The 13,462-nt window shown below is 45.6% G+C and overlaps 1 protein-coding gene across 2 annotated transcripts in view; it reads left to right on the plus strand.

Moving 5' to 3' along the window:
• Window positions 1–8,525: 8,525 nt before the first annotated feature.
• The window catches only part of CNTN3 (contactin 3), a 227,926-nt gene continuing 222,989 nt past the window's right edge, over window positions 8,526–13,462 (plus strand). Inside the window, exon 1 of one of the 2 annotated variants that reach the window (XM_090022820.1) lies at window positions 8,526–8,924. The gene's annotated coding sequence lies outside the window, so the exon portion shown is untranslated. The remainder of the gene's footprint in view (window positions 8,925–13,462) is intronic. The other variant, XM_090022819.1, reaches the window with a different exon arrangement.

The raw sequence follows: 13,462 nt of genomic DNA on the forward strand, positions 1-13,462 counted from the left end.
AATTGGCAGATCTGGCTATGTTGGACCTTGATGATAAGGTCCCAGGATGGATCAACATAGCTAAAAGTATCAAGACTTTGCCAAGCCATGCTAAGCAAGAATCTGGCCAAATTGTTCAGCAGGATAGCACGAACTGTGCCAGGGAGACCCTGGGCACTGCAGTGGTATTAGAATGGATAATAAGGATAAAATACAGACAGAGTGAGGAATGCATGTGCTAGGAGATAGCTGGCCCTGCCACAATGAAGGCGGTGCTAGCTTTTCAAACTAATATTTAAGTGTATGGATTTTGTCTCTTCCCCATCGCACTTCTCCTGCCCCCATAGTTTAATCCTGTGCTCCTCAGCTGAGCAAAGGTGAGGTATCAGGCTCAAATGAATGTCATTTTCTGACTACCATGGCTGCACTTCAAAATCTGCCAAGGGACCAAGAGCATAATTTCATGGTTGAAGTTGGAGCTTTTTCTTATAAGCATTTCAGCTTCTCTGCATCCTTATGTCCCCAGATTGTCCTAAAATTCCACATCCTAGCTGTCATGTCTAAGTAGAGCTATTTGAGCCTCGGCTCCCCTCAAAGGAAAGTCTGCAGATAGTAAATTAAAGTAAGATAAAGACCCTGCCTGGATACAACACGACTCCAATATAATGACTTAGAAAGCACCTTGGAAATTCAGGGAGTCATCAGGTCATGTAAGGCTGATAGAGCAGCAAACATGGTAACTCCTTAAAGTCCTTGATAAATAGCCAGAGAACCGCTCAGTCCGGTCAGATGTTGACTTTGATTAACTGAAAACAGCCCTTAGACTAGATAAGTGTGTGCTCTGGGACTGGGCTAGCATTTATGGCAACAGGCTCTAGAAGCAATTACGCAAAGAAAGCGAGTCCTATATACTCGTGTGGAGCTCTTGGGAGCACCACCCTCAAGGGTTTCCCACCCCTTCCCCTGCCATCAAGATCCCTGCCTCCAGCACGCTTGTGAGAAGTGCAAGAAGGTGTAGGTCCGAGCAGCAAGTTTCTTCTAATTAGGCAAGGTCCAAATTGGAATTGATTGTCCCTTTCCAGGGCTTAAATCAAGTCCCACCGAAGTCCATGGGACTGTTTACAGTGACATCCATAGGCTTTTGTTCAAGACTCTGTGTCCTGCATCTGCAAAGCATGAATAAAAAATAATATGTAAGTGTTTGTGGGCAGCACTAGCAAACTTATGGACCAATCCAAAAGGTAACAAATAGAACTTAATTCACGTTTTTAATTGTTTGTTTGTTTTTTTTGTAGGGAGTCCAAAGATGATCTGGAAATGTGAGTTGTGGGTAGTTATTGTGTTTATCATTTAAATGTCAAGTGACATGAGGCAGGGATGTCTGTGAACTATGGTCAGAGTTAAGGATGCAATTTCTGTTGTACTCGGAGCTATGCGAGTTACACTGGGAACGCCCTGCGTAAGGAGAAGCATGCGTCTTGTTCAAGTGCTGTTTGGAGTTTGTATAATTGATTTCCTGGTGTTTGAATGGGCAAGAGGGCTGTGAGCAACCTTCACTTTGTTCCTAAGGTGCCTTTGTATTTTGAATTTCCTGAGGATTTTGGTTTTAAATTGCTTGTAATATGTTAGTTGCTGATACACAGCTTCAAAACCACCCTCATACTGAGATGCAGTGACGTTTTGCACACAGGTCATTAATATACCGTCTTCCTTATTATCTCTGTTGAAGAGGGTTTTGCTAATGTTGACTACAATCTCCTTCTGCACCAGGCAATTTGTATTTAAGATTGCTGGCACAGATTTGTTCCCTTTATAATTGTACGATTTCCAGAATTATTAGATCCTGATAAAAAGCATCCTATTCTCAGGACAGAATTTGAGCATCTGTTTTCATAGGGATGGACATAAACACATGCTTAAACGTTCTCCTGAACTGATGATTTGCTCTCTTGGGTCGTCATCTTCTGTTATTAAACCTGAGCATTTCTGAGGCACGAACCCCCCGGGGATTAATGTGGTTTTTCATTGCATATTCCCACTGGTCAGGATTACTTATGCTCTGTGTCAGAAGCACAGTATGTTCATGGATAATAGAAAGTTTAGCTTTAAATGTTTATGCCTTTTGGTCGGACCCAGCAGAATATTTGGTCTATTTTATAATGACCTTCTTGATGTGGAAAGCTGGACTGTCAGCTGATTTTCCATTGCTATGTGCTGCTCTGTAGTGTTAAAGCACCATTCCATGGCTGTATAGGAAATGCTGTATAATAAGAACCAGAGATGATTAATTGCTTGATTGGCTGAACTGAGGAAGAAATCTCCCCAATACTTATATTCCCCATATTTCATAAATCACCTGCACACGATTAATAGTTATCTTAACAGACTTTCAGTTCTACCTTTAAAAATCACCATTGCTTTTGGAAGTAAGCACTGTATTGAGGCGGAAATACTTATAACAATATGGTCCCTGGTCAATGCTTTTTAGTGTAATGATGTATCAGTGAATATACCAGGGGGCTAAGAACAAGGGAGGAAGGGTAGCCTGCTGGGTCTACTCCTTTGCTCTATAGCAAGTGAAGGAATCCCCTGAGGATACAGATCACATTTTTGGGTGAGCTGCTTTTTACAGATCCATGAACAATTTTTCACGGATCAGAATTTACTAACCGTGTCTTCTGCCTGCAATGGCTGCCCACAGCTTTCGTTTCCTGCTTCCTAACCCTGAACAACACGCAGTACAGAAGAATATTTTGTATATGGATGTATCTTCTAGCTACACCGCCCCTTTACAAGCTACTACGAGGGCAAAAGAAAATTAGAAAAAGCAAAAGTTTGTCGTGCTAACGTACAGCATCACCTCTCCCTTTTTAGACCCTCACTATATTCCGGCACCAGTGTTAATACCAGCTTCCCTTATAATGTGGGCTGCATTTGTACAGAAATGAAGCTGTTAACCCAGATTGTTTTGTACTTAGCAAACATTTAAATAATCTGATGGGCAGTCTATTTGCACAAGAGAAGAGCAGAGGAAAACCAGAATATTGTAATAAAATTCACATTATCAGATTAGGAAAGAGTCACGTGAGCTTTCATCTAGCCTTTAGGACAGCCGTAAAATGTGTGTGCCTTCTGCTGGACTGCCGGCCAGCTCTAGGCACCAAGCTTATATCTGCTTAAAGTTTCAGCTCAGGGTTGCCAATTAATAGCTAATGGTACGAACAGATCCTTGTATTTCATAGACAATTGCAGCCAGAAATTCTGTGAAAATAACTTGATATGTATGAAATGCATCATATTTTAATGCCCAGTACCTGCTGATGTTCAAGTTAACTTTACACACTGGTATTAAAATGAGAGCATTTGCTAACATGCAAACTTTGAGCTGGCCAAAGTATAAATACCCAGACCTAAAAACACCCATTGTGGTTCACTTTCCACCACTTATTCATTCTGGATAGCCAAACGGTCACAAATTTTAGAAGGCTGTGTGCTCATCCCTTTCTCTCTCCCATAGCTCCCAGATTACTTCTATATTTCCATCTAACTACACATGAAATCATCCCACCATTTTAATTTTCTCTCTCCATGGTTTCGAGACCTTGTATGCAGTCACTTGGCACTTAACCTTCCCATTATCATTTTCTTTCTCTCTCTCACGCTCTACCAGTACAACTACGCATAATTCAACTTCTTTCATCATTTTCATATTAGTCATTCTGGCCTGATCCAGGCTGTACCAACCTTAGGAAAATTTGCATCAGTGTAACTACGCTGATGTAGCTATCACACTGGTGCAAAACCCCAGAGTAGCCAGACTGCCCCAGAGCAAAGCAGGGTTCACGGTGGTGCAATTTAATCCAAGAACATAATTAATTTTCTTAATAGCCTCTCATTAGTCTTCCCTGCCTTTCAGTCTCCTCCTTACAAACACCAGTGTAGTTAACCTGGTAGTAGGAAGCATGGGAGCACTAGGGAGACAAAGGAGTGGAATTTCGAAGGGCAGCTTTTGACAATAAGTTATCGCGTCGATGTCAATAGGAGCCTTACGGTGGCCTTCAATAAAAGCAGGATCTGACATGGGCTCAGTGCTTTTAAAATCCAGCCCTGCTGTTGTGTTTAACATAAAGTCTCCTGGCTTATTATAGGTTGAGTTAGACAAAAGGGTGGCAAAACTGTGGCTGGCTTCAGGCACTGTGTTCACACTAGCACTCTCGCCATTGCTTGCAGCATTAGTGGGAACAATGATACAAAATGATTTTGTGGACCAGATCATCTAGGACTGCAGCTTGTTTTCCTGGCAGCTCCCAATACTGCTACTTTACAGAGCCTCCAGGTCCCCCTGTGCTATGAAAAATTAACATGATATCTTGTCAAGATCTGTACATTCAATCTACCAATCTAGTTACCCCGGTTGGCCAACACGAAACTTGGATTTGACGAAAAATGCACGGTCTGTTCTTCATACATGTGGAAGTAAATGTTCTTCCAGATAGAAAAGACTATGATTTAACTAAGAGACGTTTTAAGGTAATTGCAAAACTAAATTATCATTGCAAAAAAAATGGGGATTTGCCACTGAGTGGGGGTGTCTACAGAGATACTTTCTGCGCAGCAGACTAATTTGCTGCACAGTAAACTATCACCTTCTACACATGCTGCAATTAGGTTGCAGCAGAAAAATGTCCTGCATTGCCAGATAAGCCCATCAGATACACGTGGTATCCAGCAGCGCAGTAAATTACTGCCCTTAAACGCATGTGTAGACAATGGCACTAGGATTAGTTTACTCTGGCTCAAATTCAGTCACATTAGTTGCATGTGTTAAATGTACCTGCTGAGCACATCTAGAGCCCTGTGTTTATTGTGGGTAGACTTAGCACTTCTATAGCACTTTACATTCACCTGTCTTAGAGTTGTACAAAACAAGTGAACGTGTATCATCCTTATCCACCATTTTGCGGAAGAGGAAGCTGATACTTAGAGAGAAAGAGGCCCAAACTTTCCAAAGAAGCATCATGTTTCAAAGGCCAGGTTGAAACTGGAGGCAATAGATTAATCTCCTTCTGAAGCATCAAAGAATAGTCGCTGTCAATGACAGGAGCCTGGACTAGACAGATCACTAGCCTGGTGCTACGTTTCCATATTGACAGTGAGCTACACTGAAGAGAAGAAACAACTCAGACTTGGGAATGGGGGTGGGTGGAAGGGGTATTATTCTTCTGCATATGGAGGGGAGACAGTGACAGATAAGGGGCTGTTGGCCAGGGGCATGTGTAATTCAAGGTTGTTGGAGAGAAAATTTGTGGTCGTATTCACGAGGAAGGTTCTGGCAGCTCTGAGCGTATTTGTCATTGGAGGCTAGTGCAACCTTTGAACCTGAAAGAGGAGGCTTTGTGAAAGGTGTATAGGAGCAGTCAAAATTCAGATCCCTTCTAGACCTGGTATGTTCTGTGTATGCTGCATCCTGTAGGCTCCGTTGTGCAGGCTGCATGATACGGCGGGTGTAACTTGAGAGGTATTGGGTTAATGGGGGGTTTTGCTCAATGCACAGATGACACTGGGGACAGTGTTTTCAAAAAGTTTGGTCTCATTAAACTTGAGAGTTTCTTAACTGATCTACTTAAGTACTGTGATTCTCATCAACTTCCAGCTCGCACCCAAGTAGTGCTCATAAATCAAAGCTGCTATTTTTTTTCCTGTTGTTACATGTTTACTTTTATCCTTAGCATGCATTAATTAGAAAGCACTAGAGCAAAAGCTGTCCTGCTCAGATAATTTCTGAGATGTGTCCAAAGTGACACTTGAATGACAAGCAGAAATGAACAAATCATGAAGCTAGGAGGAATGCTGGGGCGGTCGATTAAGTTATTTTTATTATTAAACGTGTTTATTGCAGTAGTGTCCAGAAGCCCCATGTGGCAGGAGGTGCTGGATGAAAACATGGCATCCAGCCTCAATGACTTTACAGTCTGCAAATGGATCATCCTCAACAAATATACTTTGATACAGCGCATACGAACAGCAAAGTTAAATTGCATGCTAAAATACTAGCTCTTTGTGTTTGGGTTTCCACATGGTGAGGGAGCACTGTGATTAGTAGGCCCTTTTTAATCGCCTTTACATGGGATAGAGTCAAATTTTTGTTCTCACTGTGGGACTCTCTTGTCTATTAAAGAGAGTCAACAAAAGACAAGCAGGATTGTTTTTTAAATGTTTTATGGGGTGGGCATTCCCCCACTAAAATAGAGGTGATTTTAAGTGTGGGAAGCTTCAAATGACTTTATAAGAGATGTTTTCATCAAAATTTCAACAACTTCTGTAACCAGTTGGGCATGAACGGCAGGAATATTCTTTCCATTGGCAATCTACATGCAAGACTGATGTGAAGGTTTCCATGCTAAAAACCACAGGGCAAAGGGCTGTAGTGTCACCTGAGTTCATAAGCCTAAAATAGCGAGACATGCTGACTAGGATGGGAGAACTGTAAGGAGATAACTCAGTTATGATTTAAACACAGGAGGTAGCAATCTTCTCCCCCTGACAGTACAGAATCAACACTAGCGATGTGTTTTTGGCCACCTGAAGAGCCTGTATTTGAATGGTTTGCTGTAAAACCGTGACCTGTTGGTCACCTGTATCCATTAGGAGATCTCATGAGACCCTGTGCAAGAAGAAGGAAGCTAAGGCACACAAAGTGAACACATTCTGCCAACTTAAAATTCACCCTGTAGTTTTAATTCTTTTTTACTTCCCCTCTTCTAAAAAGTGTGTTTCACGTCGTGCAGGCGGTGCCTCCCATTGCAGAGCTGGTTGCGCTTCAGTCCTGGACGATTCTTACTAATAGGAATTTATCAAAATATTGGACTGGAACGAACCTCGAGACATCTTCTACAGCCAACCCCCTGGACTAAGGTAGGATCAAGTAAAGATCTGTCAGGGCTGACCTAGGGAGGTTCTTTAAAACCTCCAAGAGAGGAGGCTGTATAACATCCTTATGACAGTCAGTATCTGGCCACCCTAAAAGAACATTTTTGCTAACAGCCAACCTCAGTCCTTGCTGCAAATGAAGCTCCTCTGCTTTCGCCAGCGAATGTGGAAAAGGATCGAGCACCATTTTCATAACAACTTTTACATTCTGGAAGACTTAGGGCCTTGCTATATGCTAATGATAGGGGCTCCTGGAGCTTTTAACCCCTGGATTATCCACACATTAACACTTGAGGCTAGTTTTAAGCACTCTTTAGGTGGCTTAAAGTTATGCCACTCCAAGGCAAGATTATCTCTGATCCGTGTTACACTAGTGCAGCCACTCGAGGCTACACCTTAGTATAAATGCCCCTCTTTGCCCCGGATTGGACTCATCCTTGCCCTACCCAGCACCTATATCCCTGCTCACCATGTCCCTTGCTTACCCCCCCCCCCCTTTACTTGTGTCTGTCTGTCCCGAGGAAGCAGGCAGGTAGCCTTACTGCCCAACCCTAACCACTGGTGATGTGCTCTGGGCCCTGCTCAGGCCAGAGATGGGGGGGTGGGCAGGTGGGTTAACCCTTACCTGCCTGCTCCTCTGTGACAGGCAGCACCTGCAGCCACAAGTAGGTGTGCAGGGGTTGGGAGGCCTGGGGAAGGGGGGGAAATCCCAGGATGGGGGTTTAGAGGGGAGGGGAGGGGGGTTTACCTTTCATTCCTCCAGGCTCCAGCTGGCCTGAAGTGTGACTGCTCCAAACTCGAGCTAACACTAACACCGATCAATATTTACGTGGCTCACTGTGACATGTAACAAGGCCCTTGGGGCTGTTCTTTCAAATGCCCAAGGGAGTCGAGTCCGTGGCATCCCTAAGTAGGCCGGGTCAGTATTTTGCCCCCCTAAAAGAACGGTTTTGCCAAGAGCCACCCCAAGTCCTCGTTGGAAATTAAGCTGATCCCCCCACCCGCTTTGCTTTCGCTAGCGAACGTGGAGAACGGCCAAGCACCATTTTCACCCTAACAGCTTCTGCTACTTTTTGAACAGCTTTTCACCATAACAGCGATTACGTTCTGGCAGGCTTTTCGCCTCTCCTTGCTCTCGCGGCGGGTACTTATTCCACCTGGCCTAAGGGCCGCCTTACTCGTTACACTACAAGCCCCCCGGAGGCTGACGGGTGTCCGTGCTAGCTCAAGCCTGGCGCAACCTCGTGCTCGGGCCGGCAGAGGCCTGGAAGGTAAGGATCCGTCCCGTCCTGCGCATCCCCCGGTTGCCCCCGCCACCTGAGGCTCCCCTCATCGCCCGTCGGGTTTGCCTTTGCTCACTTGTGTGCCTGCTGTGCCCGTGCAAAGGGAGCAGGCAGGGAAGGGTTCACCTGCCTGCCCACTGCCGCTGGGCACGGTGGCAGCCCTGGGCAGGCCCGCGCGGGGGAGAGCAGGGGCAGCCCCATGGGCGCGGCGGGGGGCCGGGCAGAGCAGCGGATCCAACAGCCTCCTGCCTCACACGCCCTTAAAACCCGGTTCAGGAGTTGACGTGCGCACGGGGCGGGGGTTACGCGACAACCCAGCTCCAAAACTACCGCGGCCGCGGCCCTTGTGCTCCACCTGCCGCCTCCGCTGCCCCCGGGCTCTGGCAGGGCAGGAACGGCAGCTCCCCACCGCAGCCGCCGCGACGGCGGCTCTCCTCAGGGAGCCGAGACCACCCCCTCCCCCCCCCGCCGGGTTTGCGGCTCAGGCAGGAGCCGGGGGCTGCCCCGCCCCCGCCCCTGGCCCCGCCCCGCCCCGCGCTCCGCGGCTCGCAGACGCCCGGCGCCGGCCTCAGCGCCTCACGCGCCCGCGCAACCGCCGCCACCTGCGTCTGGTCCGCGCCGCGCCGCGCCGCCGCGGAGGACGGAAGCGCGGAGCCGCCGCCCCCCCTTCTCTCTCCGTCGCCCTCAGGGGCGCCCCTCCGCTGCGGGCACAGCCGCCGCCTCGGGCCGCAGGTAAGGCGCCGCGCGGGGGAAGGGCTGCGAGTTGGGGGAGCAAAGTTGGGCTGGGCGCGGGGAGCTCAGTGCCGGCGGGTCCCCTCAGGAAGGGGGCTCTGCCCGGCTCGGAGGTGGGCGCTGCTCCCCGTCTTGTGGCTCCGCACCTAATGGCCTCTTTGGCTGTGCTTAATTACCCAGAGATTGAAAAGGAGAAACAGACTTCCCCGGACGAGGGCATGGCGCTTGTGGGACAGTCGCCTTCAGCCCTTGGGGTGGGTGGCAGCTGTGGCTGCTCTTGCCCGGAAATGTGTCCCTTCTGCAGGCACCGGGTGAGCTCTGGGCGAACTTGTCCCTGCTCCGCAGCTCGTCCCATCCGCGCCAGCTCCTCCTCTTAGGACCCACCGAAGGACACAAATCTGCGCCGTGCCCCGGTGAGTTAGGAGCTGGATCCTGTTGGCACTGGGCTTTCGGCTCCCAAGTGTCTAAATGCAGTCTGTCGCTCTCGAAAGAGGGACTTCAGGACCTAAGTTGCTTAAATACTTTCGGGAGTTTCCCCTCCCCAGCCCGCCAAGCTTTCTAAAGCCCCGGTCGTGCAACAGCTGGAGCACGCTTGGCACTGTGCACAGAAGGAAACACCGTAGAAAACTCAAACTTGTTTCACCCTTTGTTGGGTTGGGTTTTTTTTTTTCCTAAAGCTTTGGTTTGTGGCTCATCCATCACTTGAAATCTGCTTAGGTACCAAGTGCTGAATTTGGCTTCGTTCCCATCTGTATCCTGAGGGCTTAGTGTCAGCTAACAGTTCAAGGGACCCCGCATGTGGCTTTTGATGCTAATGAGAGACGAGAGTGACGAGCCGTAGGAGTGGGAAAAGACCTCCAAAATTCTTGTGAACGCTTATTTTCCCGTCTCCGTTAATTGTACGCATCTGTCTAACTAGCAGAATGACGTTCTCTGGTTTTGAAACGTTTTAGACGGTAAACAAAATCCTGGATGTTCTGCTCAGTGCCTTGCAAGAAATATTTGGCTCTTCTTAGACAGACTGTAAAAGCCAGTTTGTACTCAAATTTCTCATTCGCCCTTTACTAGATGAAATGGGAGCGGATAAGAGTTCTCACTGGAAGTAAGCTGGAAATCACAATTTCACGTCCTTGCCACTTTTTTTTTTTTTTTTTTTGCACAACCTATGCTTTCATCGTGGATGTTCTTACCGGTGCCCAGTACTGCCTAAACCTTTCATAAGATATTACTGTAATTTTACCCAGCATCATAGCAGTTAGAGACAGGCTGATTTGATTATATAGTCTGTCTCCCTTCCTATACAGAGTTGTTTTCTATATTATTCTTGCTACATTTAATGCCGTTTACTCCAGTTGGGGTCGTCTTCTATGTAATTACGACCTAGTGAGGTTGCTATGGCATTGCTACAGTGGTGCTTGTAGGTGCTGCTAGGATTACTGCACCTGAAATTCAGATTGTGTTTCTGATTCCCTCATCAATGGTTTTAAATTCTGGGGGAAACTTCTGTTGACTCCTTGCTTCCACTTTTTGCATTCCTAGCATCTGGCTGTTAACCTCCTCCTAATTTTTCAGCTTTTCTGCAATGGCAGCAAGATCTGGGTATGCAGCTTTCCCAGTACTGCCCTCTTGCTAGCCACATCCAGCATACCAAAAAGCAGTATGTTATCGAATGCATTGTACTCAACGTGGGCTGTCTCGCTCAATTTGAAATGCACTGCTTCTAGCTTTCTAGATGCTGTAAATTATATAGGAGTTGGAAAAGTATTAGGAGCTGGTAAAGAACAAGCTGTCAATGGTTTGGAAACTTGTTACTGAGAGACTTGATCTGTTTCGAACTGTATGAGCCAAGTCTCAGTCTAAAGTGATTTTTTTGTCTCTTTTTTTTTTTAATGGATAAGTTAGAAACAAGATACAAGTGTTTTATAATGGAAGTGCTGAAGGAACTTTATAGCACTGCAAATAGCATGAGTGCAATGCATGCAAACATTCCTAGAAAGCTTGCTCATTATTCAAGGAGTCTTGTTGCAGGGGAGTTTGAAAAAGATACTGGAAATATATAATTCTTCATACAGAAGAAATTAGTGTTGGATTGAGACGGCACTAAATAGCCTAACTTTGCTTTCAGACAGTTAGGTTGGCATAAGAAAGATTTGCACATGTGCATTTGAGGGCACAATCGGGCGGCGTGAAGTATATGAATATATGACACTGTAAACCGTTCTGTTCCGAGTTACTAGAGCTCAGGAAGCTCTAAAGGCGATAAATATTATAATTCACTTGGGGCATTCACTTTAAGCTAAAACCAGATATACAAGTTTATAACTTAGAATCAATTTTATTTTTATTACTTAGATGAGGATTTGGCTTTCTGATCAAACATGAAAAGAAGAAAAGTACTATTTTTCTTTTTTGTCTTCTAAAGATGTGTTTGTTTCTACAGCTGAAAAATGCTTTGATGTAAAGAATGAAATCTGGCACCTGATTAGTACAACTAAGAGGTCTATTTTTCTCTCTCTCTCTTTTTATTTTAATGTCATACATGCAAAATTAACTCCTGGATCCAAACCCATGGGCATTTGGTCAGACAAAAAAATCTCCTTACCGTTGATGTGAACTGTAAATTGCAGCATTTGGCTAGTAAGTTTTTAGGATGTTGGGCATAAATGCGCAATGGTCAATGCCTGCCCTGCTGCTGGCTTGGGGCGACTTTGTCTGTCAAGCTCCCTTACTTCCTGTGGTTTGTGTACCTCATTGCAGCTACTAAATTTACAATCAAAGCTCTTTTTTTAAACGTCCATTCTGCATTTAAGCCACAGGAGTGTTGCCCCGTCGCAGTGTTAAGTCCAAAAGAAAGAATATTAAGTCTTGCATGTAAAGCCATTTGTGAACTTCTTAAAAAAAAAGAAAAAGGTTCGTCTGAGCCCCCTGGCATGCATGATCCCAAGACAAACTTCCCAGTTGCTCCCCACGCCTCGGCTTTGGTGGTGCTGGTGGCGATGACTCTGTCAAATCCCAAGCTAGCTGCTCCCGTGACCTTACTGGTCTTGCTCTTTGTTTAGGGCCTCAAGCCATCAGCTTCTCCTATGGTGGAATCGCATGATTCTCTGACTTTCTTACCGAGGGCTTTGTTTCATTCCCCAGCGATCAGCCACAATTATCACGGTAGACCTGGATTGTCTTCAGTGTCCACCGTTCTGTCCCCTTGATGGTCTGAATACACGGTGTCTGCTCTGTAAACCCACTCCCTGGATCCAGGAAGGGCCAACTTCTCGTGGTTCTTGGAGTGGCCTCTCTTTGCTTTGTCCTGACCTATTGATACCTCCCCTTCTCTTCCAAGAGGGATTTTTAGCTTTTATTTTTAAAGATGTGAGGCTCCCTGTTTAACCGAAGAGCTGTTTCATTTGGGTTGGAGGTGTATCCTTGTCCTGTAACTGGCCCTATTCAGTTGTTGGTTTTGCTTCTCTAACAGTTCCTGTGTTGCTTTCCCAAGTGCCCCCTATTAATATAGATGAGTGTAGTCTACAAGATAGTCATGTAACCCAATATACAGTGACTTCATCTCTGATCAGTGCCCATACAGAGTTCACAAAATCATTGCATCTTTGTGTTCTTAAATTATTACATAAAGCTCCACATCCTGGTTAATTCACACTTTGGGTTTTGGGAGTCCCTGTGTCTCTTAAGCTAAAGAAACCGTCTCTGTAGCTGAGTGTTCACAGAGATTTGCATCCTCTGTGGATCAGGGACAAGAACAATGTGTAACATGTACTAGCTGGTGGGTACACACGGTTGTTATGGATTTGGAATACGCATCTGCCAAAATACCTTGCCCTTTCAATTCCTGAGGAATAAGCCAGTATAGCTATCCCAGGCCATAGTATCTTGATGTTGCTCATCTGACGTACTTGGAATACATCTTGTTTCTACACAGACATGTTTGCAGCCATTAACTATAGCGGAAATTACACTGGCCTGAAGCAAGTCTCACTAGTTTTGCACAGTGAGCCAGGTTACTTTGTACAGCTGCAATGCTAATATGGACTGAAAACCTTAGTGTTGTTGCACTGAATACATTCATTTGAGTGCAGTTCCTTGAGGACGGTTGTTGAAATTCTGCTTCCTCTGCTTTTTCCCCTGCCCTTCCCTCCAAGGAATATCACAAGCTAACGATTTTTTTTGGCCATTTAGTTGAATGTCATTTTTGATGCTACACATATCAAACTCTAACTACAGTCTGCAAACAAGATCTTTTAGTATTCTACAAAGTTAAATGGGGAGGCAATGAGGACTGCTAAACTCACTGTATGTGAGGAATTAGGTAGGCCTAGAGTGGGAGGGTATGGGGATATGTAGCCATTAGTGATTGGGAATAGATGAGGCTAGTTAGTGTGGATACTCTCATTGGACATGAAAAAGAAGAGAGTAAGTAGGACTGAAAACCTGCTAGGGGACTGGTTGACTTTCTAGAATATTTTTGGAAATTAAACAAGCTATCTAGTTCTCTGTGAAGCCAATTTTATCTTTGTTTTCTCATCCTT

Source organism: Crocodylus siamensis, chromosome 11, assembly GCF_052110815.1.
Source record: "Crocodylus siamensis isolate JL-2025a chromosome 11, ASM5211081v1, whole genome shotgun sequence".
Lineage (NCBI taxonomy): Eukaryota > Metazoa > Chordata > Crocodylia > Crocodylidae > Crocodylus > Crocodylus siamensis.